Source organism: Microcaecilia unicolor, chromosome 7, assembly GCF_901765095.1.
Source record: "Microcaecilia unicolor chromosome 7, aMicUni1.1, whole genome shotgun sequence".
In the NCBI taxonomy this organism is placed as follows: Eukaryota; Metazoa; Chordata; class Amphibia; order Gymnophiona; family Siphonopidae; genus Microcaecilia; species Microcaecilia unicolor.
In genome coordinates, this window is record NC_044037.1 from 85,902,131 (window position 1) to 85,923,675 (window position 21,545).

A 21,545-nucleotide genomic window follows, 5' to 3' on the forward strand; every position below is an offset into this window, starting at 1 on the left:
GGTAAAGCAGGCATCCATTTCAAGCCAATTCTATAAAGAAAACTAGGTGCCTACTTGTCTTTATAAAATACTAGTGCAAGTGGCAGCAAATGAGTTTACATTAAAGGCACAGTCAGAGTTGGTGTTGCATGGCAATGAGAGACTACTATAATCTATGCGCATATTTGTATGCTCCACCCATGTACACGCCCACCATTAAAGCATGCACCATCAATTTATGGCACATATTTTCCGCTAGTCAGTACTCTGAAAGAGACCACTTATGGACATAAAGTTCAAGAATATCAATTATGCACATAAGTATTGCCATACTGACACAGACCGAAGGTCCATCAAGACCAGTGGGCAATCCAGGTCACAAGTACCTGGCAAGATCCCAAAAAAGTACAATACATTTTATGCTGCTTATCCTAGAAATAAGCAGTGGATTTTCCCCAAGTCCATTTTAATAATGGTCTATGCATTTTTCCTTTAGGAAGCCATCCAAACCTTTTTTAAACCCCACTAAGCTAACTGCTTTTACTACATTCTCTGGCAACAAATTCCAGAGTTTAATTACACATTGAATAAAGAAAAATTTTCTCTGATTTGTTTTAAAATTACTACATTGCGTGCCCCCTAGTCCTCATTTTTGTTTTCCATGCCTTTCCTAATAATATCTAACATTCTAATTGCTTTCTTAGCCGCCACCACACACTGAGTAGAGGGTTTCAACGTATCATCAACGACGACACCTAGATCCCTTTCCTGGTCGGTGACTCTTAATGTGGAACCTTGCATTACTTACTATACTTTGGGTTCTTCTTTCCCACATGCATCACTTTGCACTTGCTCACATTAAACATCATCTGCCATTTAGATACCCAGTCTCCCAGTCTTGTAAGGTCCTCTTGTAATTTTTCACAATCCTCCCGCGATTTAACTACTTTGAATAACTTTGTGTTGTTAGTAAATTGAATTACCTCACTAGTTACTCCCATCTCTAGATCATTTATATATATGTTAAAAAGCAGCGGTCCCAGCACAGACCCCTGGGGAACCCCACTATCTACCCTTCTCCATTGAGAATACTGACCATTTAACCCTACTCTCTCTTTTCTATCTTTTAACCAGTTTTTAATTCACAATAGAACACTACCTCCTATCCCATGACTCTCCAGTTTCCTCTGGAGTCTTTCATGAGGTAGTTTGTCAAACGCCTTTTGAAAATCCAGATGCACAATATTGATCGGCTCACCTAAAACCAGGTGCCTCTTTATCAAAATTCTCCCCCCTCCCAAGTGACCATAAAAGCAAAACTCACAGGAGCTCAATTAAGCAGCATTTTCTATAATAATCCAAAGCCTTTCACATACTGAATTAATACTCACCAGTCAGGAAGCAGCTGCTGTCATCCACATAGTCTGAAAAGAGATGTACAGAGACAAAGTCAGGCAAGAAACATATTATATTCTGTCATAAAGAGAAGAGGTAATCACTTTGCAGAGAAATGCAAACTAAACAAGAGGAATTTGTGAATTGGTTTGATACTTTTGATCCGATTCCTTGCTAATGGCTGATGAGCACATTTATGTTGAGGTTTTGAAAGGACATCACACAACTCAACTGACAACGTGGTATATTTGTTTCCTTTGAAATGCAGCAGATGTTGATGATGGGATAATGTGATAATCGTTATTAAGCAGTCATTAAAGAAAGATGGTCTACGAATTATTTTATTTTAATAATTCTTTCCAGTATAGAAGATTACAAAAATAAAATAATTATTGGACCATCTTTCTTTAATAGCCATCATTAAAACAATCTTCACATTATCGGCATCTGCTACATCACTATTTCAAAGGAAACAAACTTTTCACAGTGTCAACTGGGTTGCATGATGTTCTTTTAAATCTTCAACATAAAGCCACTCATCAGTTATTAGCAAGGAATCAAACCAAAAAGGGTAAAGTATCTTAAAAGTAATATCAAGGATCTCCCTCTGTCACCTATTCTCTCTACCTTTACTACCCCCTCTCTCCCCCAAACAAAATAAATAAATAAATAAAACTAGACATGCAAGAAATATGGGCTTTATGAATGTTCAGTTTTGCTTTATAAGAATACAATTCAGGAAGCTCTATTCATTGCTTCAGAAAAAATTAGAAATTGAAACAATTTGCATATTTTAATACATAAATGTATACACAATTATGCTAAGTGCCACCAAATTTCAGAACTTTCTAACTCTGGCTGCAGAATCTACCCTTGAACAGTTGCTAGAAACTGCAGGCCATAGCAAGTGGAGGAGTGGCCTAGTGGTTAGGGTAGTGGACTTTGGTCCTGGGGAAGTGAAGAACTGTGTTCAATTCCTACTTCAGGAACAGGCAGCTCTTTGTGACTCTGGGCAAGTCACTTAACCCTCCATTGCCCCATGTAAGCCGCATTGAGCCTGCCATGAGTGGGAAAGCGCGGGGTACAAATGTAACAAAAAAAAAAAAAAAAAGAGGAGAATGAAATAGAGCAAAAAAATACTTATGATTTCAGTATTATTCAAAAGATGAACTCAGCTCTTCATTTAACCTAATTTAGGGACAGCAAAACACAGGGGTGACAAACAAATCAACTTCTGCCCCTGCTCTCCCACCCCAAGCTCCTTAGCTAAGGTGCTGAGAGGGGGAAAAGTCAGGCCACAACCCTGATGGCACATCCCACTGTGCTGCCTGAGACCCAAGGCCAGCCTGACCACAAGATAGACTACAGGTCTATCCAGAGTGGCACAATTTGGTGGTGGTGGTGGGGGGCACTGTCAGCTTGTTTAAAGAAGCCTTATTCTTGCCACTGTGGGGCCTTGAGAATCTGCACATACCACCCGCTCCACAACAGGATTCAGCAGGCCTTGAATATGCATGGATGCTCAAGGCCCTGTGATGGCCACAATGAAGCTTCTTCTTTAAGAAAGCTAAGTGGCAGCCTTGGTCCACCCCAGAGGGGGTAGGAAAGGAAAGCCACCGAATACCTTGGGAGAGGATGTCGGATACTTTGGAGAAAGGGACGGACAGACATTGGACACCTCAGGGAGGGAGGTTCATGGCTGAAGGTTTGCCTAGGGCAGTGGTTCTCAACTCATTCCTTGGGACACAACTAGCCAGTTAGGCTTTCTGGGTATCCACCATGAATACACATGAGATTGATTTTGCATACACTGCCACCTTTATATGCAGATCTCTCTCATGAATATTCATTGTGGATATCCTGAAAACCTGACTGGCTGGGTGTGTCCCGAGGACTGGGTTAAAAAGCGCTGGCCTAAGGTGTCAAGATACCCTTGGGCCAGCCCTACTGAGACTTCACCTGTGCAATACTAAAGAGAGAAAGCTACAATTCCTGGACATCAGCAAAGTTTTAAAAGTTTTACCTTGTAGTTCTGAACAGCTATTATTTTATATGTAAATGTGTATGGCTTCAGTGCAGACAGTTTCTTTACTGTCTGTGCTAGTATTTCAGGGCACAGACCGTATAAGTCTGCCCAGCACTATCCCAGCCTTCCAACCACCGGCTCTGGCACAGACCATATAAGTCTGCCCAGCACTATCTCCGCCTCCCAACCACCAGTCCCGCCTCCCATCACCGGCTCTGGAACACAGGTACAAATCAAAGTAGGGTATACACAAAAATTAGCACATATGAGTTATCTTGTTGGGCAGACTGGATGGACCGTGCAGGTCTTTTTCTGCCGTCATCTACTATGTTACTATGTATATTTTATAAAGACTTACAAGCACTTATGTGCTTTTGTGAAATAGACTGGGAGTAGGTGTTATCTCTACTTCCAAAACTGGGTGACCCGTTATAAAAATTACCCTCTGAATGCCTCAGATACGCAGTTTTTGGTACACCTGGAATAGCTATTTTCTGAGACTAAGTTATCTCTTGCTTGCCATATAAAATACTAAGTCTCAGAAAATAGCTATTCCAGGTGTACCAAAAACTGCGTATCTGAGGCATTCAGAGGGTAATTTTTATAACGGGTCACCCTGGTTTGGAAGTGGAAATGACACCTTAGGCCAGCGATTTTTAACCCAGTCCTTGGATTATACCCAGCTGGTCAGGTATTCAGGATATCCTCAATGAATATTCATGAGACTGATTTTACATAAACTGCCTCCTTTATATACAGCTCTATCTCATGCTTATTCATGGTAGATATCTTGAAAGAGTAACTGGCACAAACATTCTCCAGAGATAACACCTATTCTCAGTTTATTTCACAAAGAGGGACATAATCGAACGTCGCCGGCCAAATAGGTCGCCGGCAATCTATTGTGGTGGCGGGTGCTACAGTTGGCCGGAACCGTATTATCGAAAAAGATGGCCGGCCATTAATACGGTTTAGCCCGGCCAAATGGCGTGGATTTCGCTGGGTTTGAGATGGCCGGGTTTGTTTTTCAGCGATAATCGAAAAAAATACCGGTGATCTCCAACCTGGCGAAATCCAAGCCATTTGGTCGTGGGAGGAGCCAGCATTTGTAGCGTACTGGTCCCCCTCACATGCCAGGACACCAACTGGGCACCCTAGACATGTGGGTACAGTGGGTTTTGGAGGGCTCCCATTACCAGTACAAGTGTTACAGGTGGGGGGGGGGGATGGGTCTGGGTCCGCCTGCCTTCAGTGCACTGCGGTACCCACTAAAAGTGCTCCAGGGACAGGACTTGTTGCTGCTGTATAAGCTTGCCACACCAGTTGACATCTGAACACTAATCTCTTTGAAAAAGTCCTTTATTTGAATAAGCACGTTTACTCACAGATAACTGCAGATCAGAGGTTGTGCCCCACTGGCAAAGAGTCTTCCTGGTACTGAGATAAGCAGTAGGTCAGAGCTGGCAGAATGGTGTACAATGCCCTCTTTCAGCCACATTCAAGGTAAGAACTAAGTTCTCTAACGTGGCTAACACATGAAAGGGATCTAAAACTGGCTTACAAACATGGCCACTACCTCATGGACTAACAGAAGTAAAACAGGGCACACTCTGACCCAGTTAGCAGGGGGAAAAGCACCATGGGAGTACAGCCCAGTACCCTACACCCACCACAGTGCATTGCTGATGTGACTCTGCAGTGCACCTAACAGAAAAGGTGTCACACTCACCCAAGAGCCACATCACAACCAGGGAAAGGCTGTCGGAGGATAGAACACATTCTGCCGTCATGGAGGTGGGTACAACATTTGAGGCTGGCAAAAAAGGTTTTTAAATTTTTTTAGTGTGGGAGGGGGTTGGTGACCACTGGGGGAGTATGGGGAGGTCATCCCCCATTCCCTCCGGTGGTCGTCTGGTCAGTTGGGGCACCTTTTTGAGGCTTGGTCGTGAAAATAAAAGGACCAAGTAAACCCGGCGAAATACTGCTTATCACCGGGGTTTTTTCCCCATTATCGGCGAAAGCCGGCCATCTGGTAGCCACGCCCACGCCTGCCCATGTCCCGCCTTCGCTTAGCCGGTGACATGCCCCTTTGAACTTTTGCCGGCGAGGCGACGGGAAATCGGCAATACTGTCAAAAACGCAGCTTTCGATTATGCCGATTTCGCCGCTTTTCCGAGATCCCCGGCCATCTCCCGATTTGTGTCGGGAAATGGCCAGCGATCACTTTCGATTATAAGCTGGAAAGGCACATAAGTGCTTCTTAGTCTTTATAAAATGCTAGCACAAACCCTACAGAAACTGTGTACACTGAAGCCATACACGTTTACATCTGCTCAGGCGCACATAAAATACACACTTATTATGTAAAATACAACTCCAACCAAGCTCTCCTTAATTTCTCCCATGAATACACCTTCTCTAAACTCATGTTCAAGTATATACCTAATTGCATCATGCATACTTAGAAAAAAAAGCCAAAGGAGGACAGAGGGTATCACTTGTGCAGGTCACCAAGCTCTTATATTTATATTTGGTCTCATCCTAGTCCTATATAATAATTCTCACCACCAACGTTCTAATGTGGGACTGCCTATGTCCGTGGCTCCTGGAGTTGCTGAGCTAGGCTCCGTAGCCAGGATGACGTCACTAACAGCTGATTCCCAGGCAGGGGGAGGAGTAGGGAAATGAGAGTGTTTCCCTACTCCTCCCCCTGCCTGGGAATCAGCTGTCAGTGCGCTGCTCCCTGCCACTTCGGAGCAAGTGGCAGAGAGCGGCTCATCAAAAAACTACAAGCGCGGCACCACAGAACCCCCCCCCCCCCAGCGCATCACCCAATCCCCCCGGCACATCAAACACCCCCCTCCCCCCACCTGAAGCACATCAACACCCCCCCCCAGCGCATCAAACCCCATCGCCACCCGCAGATGCCAGTAGTAACGCTGTCTTTCCGCTGCTGCTTCTCCTGTTGAGCAGCAGCAGCCGCTACAAAAAGAAAAGAAGCGATAAATGTTTTTAAACCTAGCCCAAATCCTTCGCAAATGCCCAAGTCTTACAACGCAGTCTCTGCAGCCGCTCCTCCCCTCGCCTCCACGTCACTGCCCCTGGAGTAAGACCCCAGAGGAGCGCAGTGACGTGACAGGTGAGAGGAGGAGTGGCTGCAGAGACTGCATTGTAAGACTTGGGCATTTGCGAAGGATTTGGGCTGGGTTTAAAAACATTTATCGCTTCTTTTCTTTTTGTAGCGGCCGCTGCTGCTCAACAGGGGAAGCAGCAGCGGCCAGACAGCGTTACCACTGGCAGTTGTGGGTGGCGAGGGGGTTTGATGCGCCGGGAGGGAGGGGAGGGTCGCTGGACATGGGTAGCTGCAGGGGGAGAGGAGGGTCGCTCGACATGGATGGCTGGAGGTGGGGCAAGGGAGAGGGAGGTGGGGATGGGGTCCTGAGACCAGAGAGGTGGGGGTGGGGGCTCACACTCACTCACTGTCTCTCACATACGCTCTGACACACTCCCTGTCTAATCACAATCTATCTCTCTGTCACACACACACAGTCTCACACACACAGACACTCTGTCTCTCACACACTCTCACAAAAACACACACACATGCTGTCTCTGTTTCTCTCTCATTCTCTCTATGACACACACACTCCATCTCTCACACACACTCTCCGAGGAAAACCTTGCTAGACCCCCATTTCATTTGTGTCAGAAACGGGCCTTTTTTACTAGTAATTTTATAAAAGCCATTTTACCTGCAAACACAGCTTATAAAAAATTACTTCCTTAAGACCTGCATAAACAAGCTGCAAAATTTATGGATAGCTTGTTCCACATGAGTGACTGAGACATTTTATGTTAAGAGGGGGATAGGCACCTGTGCTAGAAATCTCCACAGCAACTGCTTGGAAATCATTTCACACGTCTACATGACAAGATAAAACTGATATATGAGCTTCAGAGGATATTCAGGAGCTTTCAGAAGAGCCCTTCAGGCTGTGGTGAATCATTTCTTTGGGGAAGTAGATTTCAGACACTAGCATGGAATGGAATTTTTGCCCCTCCTGTCGTGTCTATTTATATTACATTTTTATTCTAACCTGGACATCCTATTCTAAATTATTTAATTTATACAACGTATTAAATCATATATGACTTAATTAGCATGTTATTGTCAAAAGGACTGGAGGTTCAAGGTAGCAGTAGAAAATTTACAATTATTGGTGCAAGACTATATCTCTACCTGAGCCCTCTGGCCATCCCAAGATAAGTGGTTAGTAGTCCCCCTGGAACAGGCAGTAAAGCAGTGCTCAGGCTTTTGCCTCCATAGCACCATTATTGTGGATGTGCTGCCACAGGATGCGAGACTGATGGCAGACTTTAGCTAGTTTCATAAAAAAGAAAAAGCATGGTTTCTTTACTCGGGTTTTTGGATATGATGGAGGATGTAGGGGATGGCAGCTGTACTTTATGTATTTTCTGTAAGGTGTGATAATGTTACTTTATTATGTTTATATAACCATTTATTCAGAGCTAGTGTAAGAATATTGGGTGCCCTAGGCAAATCTTCAGCCTTACACCCCTCCTAAATTAATTTTGGGTCCCTAGCCCACTGGCTCCCCATTTATGATTTTGATAAATTAAAAATCTACAAACACACACATATAATGAGAGGTACCATTTACGTGGTACATGTGCTATTTTGAAAACTGCCTACCTTCCTTCCTACAGGAATTTGTGTGGCTGTCAGAACTTATTTTGCTTTGACTGTAGCTGCTCTTTGCCACAGCCCCAACCAAGAAGCTGCTGCCCTAATCAACTTTCTAATCATGTCTAATTAGGGTTACCATATGGCTCCAGAAAAAGGACACACTGATCCAGTCCGGGTTTTGCTTCCACTGAAAGCAATGGAAGTAAAACCCAGACTGGCTCAATCTGTCCTCCTTCTTCTGGAGCCACATGGTAATCCTATGCCTAATGATTAGGCCAGCCCCGTGTCCGATATTTTTAATTTTCTAACTTGTTACTGGTAGTAGCATCTGCTAAGTGTAATAAATTAAAAGAAAATATTGCTTCAAAGAAAGGGTGGTGGACAAATGGAATGGCCTCCCAATGGACAGTGACGACAGTAAAAACGATTACTGATATTCAGGAAAGCCTGGGATAAGCACAGAGGAATAGCCAGAGAACAACTGTGGCATATGGTACTGCAAAAGAAAGTAAATTGTGCAGAGTAGATGGACCCTTAACAGCAATATCTCATGTTTCAATAATCTTAAGAGAAATATTCTTCTTATGTTTTTATTATGAACCACCTGAAGAAGTGCTTGTTGAGAGAACAGTGCAGAAGGGTAAAAGGTTCTCTCACACTATCAGAGGAAAAACTTCACTGTCCTGAACCATACCACAGACTTAATCTGAAGATACAGATTGGGGTGTGAAGGATACAAAACATAAAACAGTAAAGAGGAATAATAATATAGATCAGTGGTTCTCAACCCAGCCAGTCAGATTTTCAGGATACTCACAATGAATATGCACGAGATAGATTCAAATACAATGGAGGTGGTACATGCAAATTTATCTCATAAGAAGATAAGTGTTGCCATACTGGGACAGACCAAAGATCCATCAAGACCAGCATCCTGTTTCCAACAGTGGCCAATCCAGGTTACAAGTACCTGGGGCAAGATCCCAAAACAGTACAATACATTTTATGCTCCTTATCCTAGAAATAAGCAGTGGATTTTCCCAAGTTCATCTTAATAATGGCTTATGGACTTTTCTTTTAGGAAGCTATCCAAACCTTTTTTAAATCCCACTAAGCTAACTGCTTTTACCACATTCTCTGACAACGAATTCCAGAGTTTAATTACATGTTGAGTGAAGAAATATTTTCTCCGATGCATTGGGCATGCCTAGGCGCCGCCATTTTGAAGGTGGCACTGAAGAAGAGGGAGTGTGATACTCCCTCCTCCAACAAGGAGGTAAGGGGGAAGGGGTCCACTATACTACCAGGGAGAAAGGGGGGTAAGTACATAAGTACATAAGTATTACCATACTGGGAAAGACCAAAGGTCCATCAAGCCCAGCATCCTGTTTCCAACAGTGGCCAATCCAGGTCACAAATACCTGGCAAGATCCCAAAAAAGTACAAAACATTCTATACTGCTTATCCCAGAAATAGTGGATTTTCCCCAAGTCCATTTAATAATGGTCTATGGACTTTTCCTTTAGGAAGCCGTCCAAACCTTTTAAAAACTCTGCTAAGCTAACCACCTTTACCACATTCTCTGGCAACGAATTCCAGAGTTTAATTACACGTTGAGTGAAGAAAGATTTTCTCAGATTCGTTTTAAATTTACTACATTGTAGCTTCATCGCATGCCCCCTAGTCCTAGTATTTTTGGAAAGCGTAAACAGACGCTTCACATCTACCCGTTCAACTCCACTCATTATTTTATAGACCTCTATCATATCTCCCCTCAGCCGCCTTTTCTCCAAGCTGAAAAGCCCTAGCCGCTTTAGCCTTGCCTCATAGGGAAGTCGTCCCATCCCCTTTATCATTTTCGTTGCCCTTCTCTGTACCTTTTCTAATTCCACTATATCTTTTTTGAGATGTGGCAATCAGAGGTGGGAGCCCACAGGCCACCAGGAATTTGTTTTGCGTTTGGGGGGGGGGGGGTTAGGGGACTGGAGATCCACCGGACCTCTAGCCCCTGTGCCCACACATCGGGGAGGGGGGAGGGGGTTTGGAGGTCCGTGTCACTATTTTGGAAAAGGTTGTGGGGGCTTGGGGGGCATTAGGCCATCAGGGCCTCACTTTTTTGGAGGGGCTTTAGGGGCAATGGAACAGAAGCAGGCTGCTGCTTTGGATGTGTCTGCTATATTGGAAACATTGGCCACTTTGATGACCTCAGTGGCTTTAACTCCCGACAAAAGCATGGTTGTTAAGTATGTATTTTTAAAACAGAGAGAAAATGTTTATGGGTTTCAGGATTCAATTATTTCTTGATGTTTGAAGAGATCCCACCACAGACACAGGCAATTCTTGTTGTTAAAAACAGGTGTTCTTCAGATTGGGGCAACCTTTTTCTTAAGCTATTCTTGTAAATGCATCATTAGATATAAGTCCACTAAATATGTGGTGGTGCTTTTTTTTTTAACCTTCTCATCCTTCAGCTTTTTTGGTAATCAAGCGAGTGTCAGGAGAATTATTGTTAGCTCTTAATGATGTAATTGCTAGGCCCGGGGCATCTTCAAGTGCTGAGTTTTCTTGTCAATATTTTTTCTCTCTTTCTTTCCTCTCTTTAAATCCTGGATCTAATTAACATGGACTTGAGAGACATTTATTTTCTTGCCTTTTTTTTGCTGATATATTATATAGTATCATTTTCTTTGAATGTCACTTTTCTGTACAAGTGTTCTTTTACTTGCTCAATTTGTAAAATGTTATAAATTTAAAATAAAAAAGGGCATAAGGCCATGTCTAACTGGGAAATACCCAAAGCAAATTATTCTAAATTAACACAGCTTGGATTCAAATTTAATTCAAGTTTAATTGAATAGGTAAAAGTTTAGGAGACAACATGAAAGAATCAAGCCAGTGGCATGCCTAGCTTGCTTACCACCTAAGGTGGGTTGCTGCTGTGCCCCCCTCAAAGTACATCACATCAACTCCCGAAGCGCATCACCTCTGCCATCCTTCCTTCTAGCAAGGGGGCGCATGGAGCAGTCACGCGGTTGTCGGCTAGGTCGGTTCCCTGCCCCGGAACAGAAAGTAACATCAGAGGGGGAGGGGACCGACGGAGCCAACAGCCATGCAACTGCTCCATGCACCCCTTGGCTGCCTGCACCTGGGGAGGACCACCCCCACCACCCCGCCCTTGGTACGCTACTGAATCAAGCTGTCCCCATAAACTACTAAAACAAAAAAACAAATCAAAAATATTTCCAGAATCGCCTGGGGGGGAATGGACAATGAAAAAAATCCCCAAAATCCTTTAAAGTTGGGATAAAATCTACTTAGGACAGGATAAGTAAGAAAATTAAAATTGCCTACCTCAACTACAAATCAAGAAATAGTTAACCTAGTAATAACATTGAGCAGCTCATCTAAAACGCCAAGAATTGTTTGAGTTCAAGAAATTTTAGAAATGCAAAACAAACAAATCATATCAAGAACCTTTACAATACAGGCAAAAAAACAAACATCAGATTAAAACCATCCAATGTAGAAATAAGTAATACAATATATAAAATGATGGGAAGTATTTATAAAGGATCCATATAAAGAAAATCATCAATTGTTAACCAAGAAAGTATAGAATATCCTGGGAAACATAAAATAGAAGGATGACACAAATGGAAAAGGCTTAAAGTAGTAGGAAATCCATAGTAAATGATAACTAAATAGAAGAGCCAGAAAGAAGAGTTAGGAACATGAGCGGATGATGAAGTCAAGTTTTAGAGGTGACCAGATTTTCACAATCAATATTCAGCAGCTTTACATTCGTACTTATGTATCATTAGAATGGTCATCCACCAAAATGTCTCATTAAGAAGATTTGCAGATTCCCAGTAGTGAAGAATCATTTAGAGAGTAACAGCTATCAAATTATTGAAGCTTCTTTTGCCATTTATCCAGAGGATCAGGAAGGGACAAGGAACAAAAAAACTACTATGGTAGAGTTAAGAGGAGAAAGGATTGGTAAGATGATTTTAATGGTAGAGGACCAAAAATGTTGGAGACGGACAGGAAAAAAATCATAGTATAAGGTCTCTGAGCTGGAGATTACAATGCCAACAAAAGTTAGATTCTATTAGTTTTGCTTAGTGAAGCCTACTGGGGGACCAGATAGCTTTATAATATAAAACATTAAGGGATTAAGATAAACTAGAGGACGCTGTGGGATGTATAGAATGGCAGAAGAATTCTGTCCAATCAGCATCAGTGCCAGACCAAGAAGAAACAGAAGACCAAAGGTTTTTAGTAGAAGAGAAGAATGGGATCTTAATACCTTATAAAAAAGAGAAGTATTTTGGCCTTTGGTCACAACAAGTTTGCAAAGTTTAGAGAGGTCGAATAGAGTATCAAAGTAGATAGAAGATTTAAGAAGAGAGGTTGATGAATGTCTGAATTGGTAGCCAAGAATTGTTTGAATTTGAGGTGGCGTTTACTTGATTATGTATTGTCCCGTACATCCTTGAAGCTGATGAAATATTGGCCACCATCAGCAATGGGGATTACTGTGTTTAATATGTTCCAAAGCTTCTTCATAAGTACATAAGTAATGCCACACTGGGAAAAGACCAAACGTCCATCGAGCCCAGCATCCTGTCCACGACAGCGGCCAATCCAGGCCAAGGGCACCTGGCAAGCTTCCCAAACATACAAACGTTCTATACATGTTATTCCTGGAATTGTGGATTTTTCCCAAGTCCATTTAGTAGTGGTTTATTGACTTGTCCTTTAGGAAACCGCCTAATCCCCTTTTAAACTCTGCTAAGCTAACCGCTTTCACCACGTTCTCCGGCAACGAATTCCAGAGTTTAATTATGCATTGGGTGAAGAAAATTTTCTCCGATTTGTTTTAAATTTACTACACTGTAGTTTCATCGCATGCCCCCTAGTCCTAGTATTTTTGGAAAGCGTGAACAGACGCTTCACATCCACCTGTTCCACTCCACTCATTATTTTATATAACTCTATCATGTCTCCCCTCAGCCGTCTCTTCTCCAAGCTGAAAAGCCCTAGCTTCTTTAGTCTTTCTTCATAGGGAAGTCGTCCCATCCCCATTATCATTTTAGTCGCCCTTTGCTGCACCTTTTCCAATTCTACTATATCTTTCTTGAGATGCGGTGACCAGAACTGAACACAATACTCAAGGTGCGGTCACACCATGGAGTTTACAATGGCATTATAACATCCTCACACTTGTTTTCCATACCTTTCCTAATAATACCCAACATTCTATTCGCTTTCCTAGCTGCAACAGCACACTGAGCAAGAAGGTTTCAGTGTATTATCGACGACGACACCCAGATCCCTTTCTTGGTCTGTAACTCCTAACGTGGAACCTTGCACTAGAGTTTGGCAATAGAAGTTTTGGGAAGGTTTTTTTTGCCTGTGACTGAAATGAAGTATTACATTTGTGTTACCTAACTATTTCTGAGGTTTTCCTTTCCATTTATATTAGTCTGCTTAATATATGATATGCAGTCCCCCCATGAATTTTTGGGCTAGTATTATTATTGTTGCTTTTATAACTACCATCCTCACAAATCACTAGCAAGCTGACATTTGAACACTGATACCTCTGTAAACACTTAACACTGCACTATGCAAAATGCAATGGTGCTTCAGGCTGAAAAATGTAAACTAAACTAAAAGCTCTTTAATGATATTTAAAGCCGCTATCAGATGTAAATTCAACAGCTACTTGACAGGGCTGGCAATGAGAGGGGTGCACCTAGGGAAACTCTCTATGGCTCCCATACCACAGAGAGCTCCAAGCCTGCCCAAAGCTGAATGTGGCACAGCCAGTGTCAGGATTTAAGACTCTCTTCCACATTTCTTCCCTAAGCTCCAGGGTGTCTAACATTGGCCCTGCTTATGGGTGGAAGGGAGACATTAACTTTCCTTTGGAATGAGTCCACTAAAATAAAGCCAGTGAGGAAAGCAGGCATATACCCTTTGATCCTGTATTATTGCTGTCAGTCAAGCTGGGCACTGCAGACTCCTGTACTCATTAGGTTTCCCTGAATGAATGGTTGACTGCAGAAATTAAAGGGGACACTGTATGATGTGAATCACACATTCATGTTAAAGAGAAACAACCAACAGAATGAGTTATAATCGTATAATCTTAGTTATATTAGGAGGACATAGAAACCTCAGGTTCCTACAACAATTCAGAACTACTCCCAGGGCCGGTCCTAGGGTTTATGGCGCCCTCCTGCAGCCTATAAGTCAGTGCCCCTACCCAACCAGGGGCGGGATCACTATGGCTCTGCCCCTACAGTAGTCACACCCCTTTTACTAGCCATGGCATCATTGAAAATATGACACCAGTATAGAAGAAAAATAACGTGGTTTGTTTTTGTTTTCATTATAAATAATTTCTGTAAGCTGTTACAGCTCCATTATACTCAAAATGACACAAACCAAATTAGCATACAGACCATGAATTATGAGAACAGACAGTCTTGACAACTCTGAAAAACAATGTGTTAGCAAAATCTCTGAATCTAACAAACAGATCCCTATTCAGACACTTGGCCTTGCAGTCGCTCATGCAGAACAGAGATAGCCCCTCTTCAAATTCTTCAAAAATTAACCTGAAATCCTAAGAAGTTAGACTCTGCATGCAGCACAATACCAAAAAAACAGAAAGAAGCGCATTGCTATACATTGCAAAATAAGATAGCAGATGTAGCAGATGTAAATTCTCAAAGTGGAAATATTCCAAACACTAAAATGAAAATAAAATGATTTTTTTCTACCTTTGTTGTCTGGTGACTTTGTTTTTCTGATCATGCTGGCCCAGTATCTGATTCTGCTGCTATCTGTCCTCTTAACTCCGTTTCCAGGGCTTCCTTTCCATTTATTTATTTATTTACTTTCTTCCTTTCTTTTTCATTTCTTGCTCTATATCCATAAGTAAAAGTGGGCCTTCCGCAGACTTGATTGTCTAGCAGATCTAGCTTCTGCCTATTTTCTCCATCCATGTGCAGTTTTTCTCCTCTCTTCCTTTTCCCTCATCTCATCTCCTTCCTCTCTCTTCCCTTCCCTCCATCCATGCCCAGCATCTCTTCTCTCTCCCTTCCCCTCCATCCATGTGCATCTCCTTCCTCTGTCTTGCCTCCCCTCCATCCATGTCCAGAATTTCTTCTCTCCCCTCCATCCATGTGCATCTCCTTCCTGTCTTCCATTCCCTCCCCTCCATCCATGTCCAACAATTCTCTCCCTGCCCTCCCCTCCATCCACCTATGTCCAGCAACTCCCCTGCCCTCCATCCATCTATCCATCCATATCCAGCAATTCTCCTCTCTCTCTCCTGCCCTCCCCTCCATGTCCAGCAATTTCTCCTCTCTCCCTGGGCCCTGCCCTCCCATCCATGTCCATCGATGCTCCTCTCTCCCCTGCCCGCCTCCATCCATCCATATCTAGCAATTCTCCTCTCTCACCTCCCCTCCATGTCCAGCAATTTCTCCTCTCTCCCCTTCCCTCCTCCATCCATCCATATCCAGCAATTCTCCTCCCTCCCCTCCATGTCCAGCAATTTCTCCTCTCTCCCTGGGCCCTGCCCTCCCATCCATGTCCATCAATGCTCCTCTCTCCCCTTCCCTCCTCCATCTATCCATCCATATACAGCAATTCTCCTCCCTCCCCTCCATGTCCAGCGATTTCTCCTCTCTCCCTGGGCCCTGCCCTCCCATCCATGTCCATCAATCAATGCTGCTCTCTCGCCTGCCCTCCCGCTCCCATGTCCACCTGCCTACCCTCTTCTCTGGTTTAAATTGTGTGTTTAAATTTACCTCCAACGTTGCAGCAGCTGCGCAGCATCAGTGAAAAAGCTGCTGCCGACGTCTCCCAGCCTTCCCTTTGCTCGTTCGTTCAGTGTCCCGCCTTCTTCTGACATCATTTCCTTGCGAGGGCAGGACACTGAGAGGGAACGAATGAGCGAAGGGAAAGCTAGAGACGTCGGGCAGCAGCGCTTTCACTGACGCTGCGCAGCTGCTGCGACGTCAGAGGCAAATTTAAATACAAGATTTAAATCCCTCAGGGCGGCGCAGGTACCAGAGCAGGAAACCGAAGGCAGGGCTGCTTTCGGGGTCCGGGAGCTGAGGTATGCGGCGAGGGTAAACATGGCGTGGTGGCGCCCTCCAGAGGTCGGCGCCCTCCTGCCATGCTTACCTCGTTTACCGGGTTGGACCGGCCCTGAACTCCATCCTCTTACCGGATATAAATTTGCTTTCAGACATACACAGAGGTGGTTCTAGCTTGACAGGCACAAACAATGACCCGCCTACTTGTTTCCAGAGACAGACTTCAGTTCACAAACATCTGACATCTTCCCAGAATAAGTTTGCTTCCTTACAGAAAAATGCTAAAACTTTTGTTTGGTACAAAGTGAAATATTCTCAACATGGAAGGGATTTCTCATATTAGAATGAACTTTTCTTTTCTTTTTAATTTTATTGTATAAACTGCTTTATTATGTGACCAGGAAAAGCAGTATATTATGTTAAATAAACCATAAAAACTAAGAGCCTTTCAGATGAGACTATCATTGAGGTTACACACAAGAGAATGCTCCTGCCAGGACCAGGGGCATAGCCACGGGTGGGCCTGGACGGGCCCAGGCCCACCCATTTTCCCTCCAGGCCCGCCCATCCACAACCTTCGCACGCTGTCGCTGCCCTTTTGTCCTGCGGAGGCAGCGTTCAGTGTTTCCATCCTGCCCTGTCTTGTCCCCAAGCTCCGCTGCATTGGTCCCTGCAAGTGGAAATTTGGAATCCTTCTCCTTTTCGGCCGTCGCGCTGCGCTGCCATACACACAGGCAGCTTCACTCCTCCCCCGCTGCGTCCATTCTGGCCCTCTATGATGCACTTCCTGTTTAGGGCCGGATGAACGCGGTGGGGGAGAGCGAAGCTGCCTGTGTGTATGGCAGCGCAGCGCGATGGCTGAAAAGGAGAAGGATTCCACTTGCAGGGACGATGCAGCGGAGCCTGGGGAGAAGACAGGGCAGGAAGGAAACGCTGAATGCTGCCTCCGTGGGACAAAAGGGCAGCAACAGCGCGCGAAGGTTGTGGATGGGCGGGCCTGGAGGGAAAATGGCTGAGCTGCTGGGACATGGGAGGGAAAGAGGAGGAAGGGACTTGAGGGAAGGGAGAGAGCTACTGGAACATGGGAGGGAGAGGAAGAAGGGACTGGAGAGAAGGGAGAGAGCTGCTGGGACATGGGAGGGAGAGGAAGAAGGGACTGGAGGAAAGGGAGAGAGCTGCTGGGACATGGGAGGGAGAGGAAGAAGGGACTGGAGGGAAGGGAGAGAGCTACTGGACATGGGAGGGAGAGGAAGAAGGGACTGGAGGGAAGGGAGAGAGCTTCTGGGACATGGAAAGGAGAGGAAGAAGGGACTGGTGGGAAGGGAGAGAGCTGCTGGGACATGGGAGGGAGAGGAGGAAGGGAGAGAGCTACTGGACATGGGAGGGAGAGGAGGAAGGGGCTGGAGAGCTGCTTGACAAGGGAGGAAGAAGGGACTAGAGGGAAGGGAGAGAGCTGCTGGACATGGGATGTAGAGGAGGAGGGGATTGGATGGGAGAGAGCTGCTGGACATGGGAGGGAGAGGAAGAAGGGACTGGAGGGGAGAGAGCTGCTGGACATGGGAGGATAGGGAGAGAAAGAAGGGAGATGGATGAAAGGATGCAGAGAGAAAGGGGAGAGACTGGAAGGATGTGGAGAGAGACGGGAGACTGAACAGAAAAGGGTAGAGAGATATAGAGACACTGGATATAAGGAGAGGGGAGATAGAGACACTAGATGGAAGGATCAGGAGAGAGGGTAGATGGGTGGAAGGATGAGGAGAGAAAGAGGGAAGACACTGGATGGAAGGGTAGGGAGAAAAAGGAGACGCTGGATGCAAAAGAAAGAGGGGAGACACTGGAAGGATGGGGATAGAAAGAGGGGAGCTGCTGGATGGAAAGAGGGAGAGGACAGAGTAGGGAAAGACTGGAGAATAAGAGGAAGGGGCATGTGGAGAACAAGGGTGAGGAAAAGATGAAAAGCCATAGGTGATGAATGGACAGGAAACCCTGGCAAGAGAAAGACGAAGGAAAGCAGAATCTAGAGACTGGGAGCAACGCAATGAGAAAAAGTAAATGGCCATACAACAAAGGTAAAGAAAATAATTTTATTTTTAATTTAGGATAAAGTAATATGGTACCTGTGTTAATAAAGTTTTGGAGACCAATACTTCCTTCCGTAGGTCAGGAGAGGATACCATAACAGCATTATACTGACCTGAGGCAGGAGGTTTTGGACTCTGAAAGCTCATTGAAAAGGGTCTTAGGCTATTAAATTATTTTCTGAAACCTGATGCACTGAAAAGCAGCACTTTACCCCTGTGTAACAAATGCATCTGATTAGTGTGACTAAATTTTTGCTGAGGAAGGGGGGTAGAGAGAAAATGTTGTGCCCACCCACTTTAGGTTCAGGCCCATCCAAAATTGGCAGTCTGGCTACGCCACTGGCCAGGACTGGGACACCTACAAATGGAAGTGAGGGAACTCTTCCAGTATGAAAGTGGACTACAGAGGAAAGTTGACAAATTGTTGTTCTTCCTAGCCTGGAATCTTTGTTTTGGCAAGATAAAAATGGTGCCTGCATGAAAGGAAGCTTTGTTACAACAAAGGTGAGAGACTGCATTCATTGTACCCCAAGAATAGCTAAACGGTGATAAAGAGTTGGTGCATGTGCAGTTGCAGTCGTGGAAGGCGCTACAATGATGTCAAAGAAAGACAGGTGCACAAAAGCAAAAGTGCTCCACAGAACATGAACCCCTGCCGCGTGTGGTTGTGGATATATGCAAAAGCAAATCCCACAATCCTTGTTAAAAAAATAAAGTATACTACTGAAAACCAAAGATATTAACTGCTGTGCAAAAAAACAACTCAGGCTAACAGCAATATAAGTCAAAAAGATTTTTGTATACTTATACGTTAATACTTATGTTGTTTCTTTCTATATCTCAATATTTTCAAAGAGTGCCCTCAGAAATCTCCACTCGTTTTAAGGCAATATCATTTGTTTGCCAAGTGGCATAGCACCTTTCATAGGGTGTGGTTGTGGAGACATGCCTGAAGGGGCATGAGCCCATTAAAGCACTGAAGAACGGAGGAGAAGGAGATTGTTATTTACTGGATGGGGAAGAAGGTGAACAGGAAGTCTTTGGAAGTGTTGATGGTCGGGCCATCAAGAGCCCTATGGATCAGCATATTAGAATGGTAACCACTGGAACTAAATCTAATCAAGCTACGAGTAAGTCTCTCTCCCAGGATCCCTTCCCCTCCTGCAACCTTTGATATTTCTGCTAGCAGCATTTTGATCTCTACAAATGGAGGCGAGAACTGCTAGTTTCTTGTACCCAACTTTGGGCTCTGTGGTAGATATGCCAAATGGGGGGGGGGGGGGGGGGTAGGGAGGAGGGAACAAGTTGAGGTCAGTTACTGCTGCCACAGGTGGTTGTTCCTCCTGAGGGCTAGGTGTCCATCTTTTCCTCTGTTCCTGAAATCCGTAGTGAGATTTCTTTCACTGATGTTTGGATAATGCTCTCTGGGCTAGAGGCTACCTTAAAGGGATTCTTGACTATATTAAGTAATTTTACTAAAGAATTAGTCCTTCAGTCTATAATATCTGCAAGTGTTTGATGACCTACAATAAATAAGAAAACCAAGTTAAATCTAAAAATTTAAGATTCTTGGATTTCCCACACAGTCAGCTGTTATCTCCTATCCTCAGGTAGATTCCGTGGTGGTTGATAATTTATATTTGCTTAGAAGCTTTAGAACTGGAACCAATGCTGATGCAGGGGTTGAACATTTAAATTTCTGTGAACTCCTTATAACTTTCCTCAGTTTTAGAAAACTCAAAGGATGTGCTAAGCACATATGCTACACTGCTTTTTTACCTTCATTCTGAGTTAGTGAAAATGTCTATTTTGACATTATCCTTTGTAAAGAAAGATAATTTATTTTGCAGCCAGAAAATGAAATGTCTTCCCTGACGTAGCTACAGCTACACTACTTCATCAAAGATCCTCCAACTGAAGCCTCAGGGTTTGGTGAAGGATGCCACTTTCTTTCTTTTTTTAAGTCTTCCTCAAAATGCTTTCTCATATACAAGAGGAATATCTTTTTCTAGATCCACTTTATTTGGGAAACATTTTCTTGCTGGGAAGCCTCCTACTTAATTGTAGCTGTCGTTCTAGGTAGGGGGATATTAAGAGGTTAATTTTTGAAACAGAAAAACGTCCAAAAAAAAAAAAAACAGCATAGCAAGCAGATAAATGTATTGCTTGCAGAAAAACGTCTAAAGCATATAATCAAACTAAAAAAAAAAAACAAAAAAAAAAACCAACCCACCCAAGTCTGCTAGCTGCCAAACAGAAGACATTCCCAGAGGGGGTGCTTCGTGGACATGACATGAGCAGTGTTACATGATGAATGTTTATCGCCGATAATGGATAGCAAAACGACTTCCTGGGGGAGGGGGGAGAAAAACGCCCAGAATTAGACCCGCTTTAAAAGCATCTAGGGTAAGGCTAATCCTGTCTTTAGACCCTTTAGTGAAGTTGCTGTTGAAGGGTGGAAGTGGTCTATTGTGAGAAATAGTGGAGAGTTGCTGAGTGCTTTACCACCTTTGTGTGTTTGCCCCAGTCTGAACCTTTTGACCCTTACATTTCCTGACTTGCCTCCTCTACGTCTCACCTCTTCGAGTCCTTGCCCACACCTGCTAGCCCCACAGTCATACCTATCCCTTCCTCTGTATCTCATTCTCTTCCCCCTCACTGTCCCCAAATTCCCATACCTGCTTGTCTCCTGTCTCTCATTGTTCCTCTGTTTGTCCACTCCCAGATTGTAATTTTCAAAACTCAGATTTGAGACATTTTACTCTGCAATGTGTCCAAATCACAAAGAGGGGGTGTTGGAGCAGGATCTGGGCGTTCCCAAAACTTGGATGTTCTTCTGCTATAATCAAACAAAGCAAAAATGTCCAGGGCTAAAAGTTGGACAGTTTAGTCTAGACCTGTTTCAATCACATCCAAGTCATAAAAATTATGAAATGACTACTGGAGGGATTGAGGCATGACCCCCTTTACTTCCCCAGTGGTCACTGACCCCTCCCACTCCCCAAAGGTGTGAAAGAAACCATATATACCAGCCTCTATGACAGCTTCAGATGTTACAGCCAGTCCTATTAGAACAGCAAGCAAGTCCCTGGAGTAGCCTAGTGGTCGATGCAGTGGACTGCAGAGAAGGGGACCCAGGTCCATATCCCTCTCTAACTCTTACACTTGTGGTGGAAAATGAGAGCCCTCCAAAATTCACCAAAAACCTACTGTATCAACATATAGGTCACACCTGC

General features: G+C 44.1%; 1 protein-coding gene across 3 annotated transcripts in view; it reads right to left on the reverse strand.

The window, feature by feature from the left end:
* The window catches only part of LOC115474606 (serine/threonine-protein kinase PAK 3), a 173,698-nt gene that overhangs the window by 107,649 nt on the left and 44,504 nt on the right, over window positions 1–21,545 (reverse strand). For all 3 annotated transcript variants that reach the window (XM_030210139.1, XM_030210138.1, XM_030210140.1), the window contains exon 2: window positions 1,371–1,403. The gene's annotated coding sequence lies outside the window, so the exon portion shown is untranslated. The remainder of the gene's footprint in view (window positions 1–1,370; window positions 1,404–21,545) is intronic.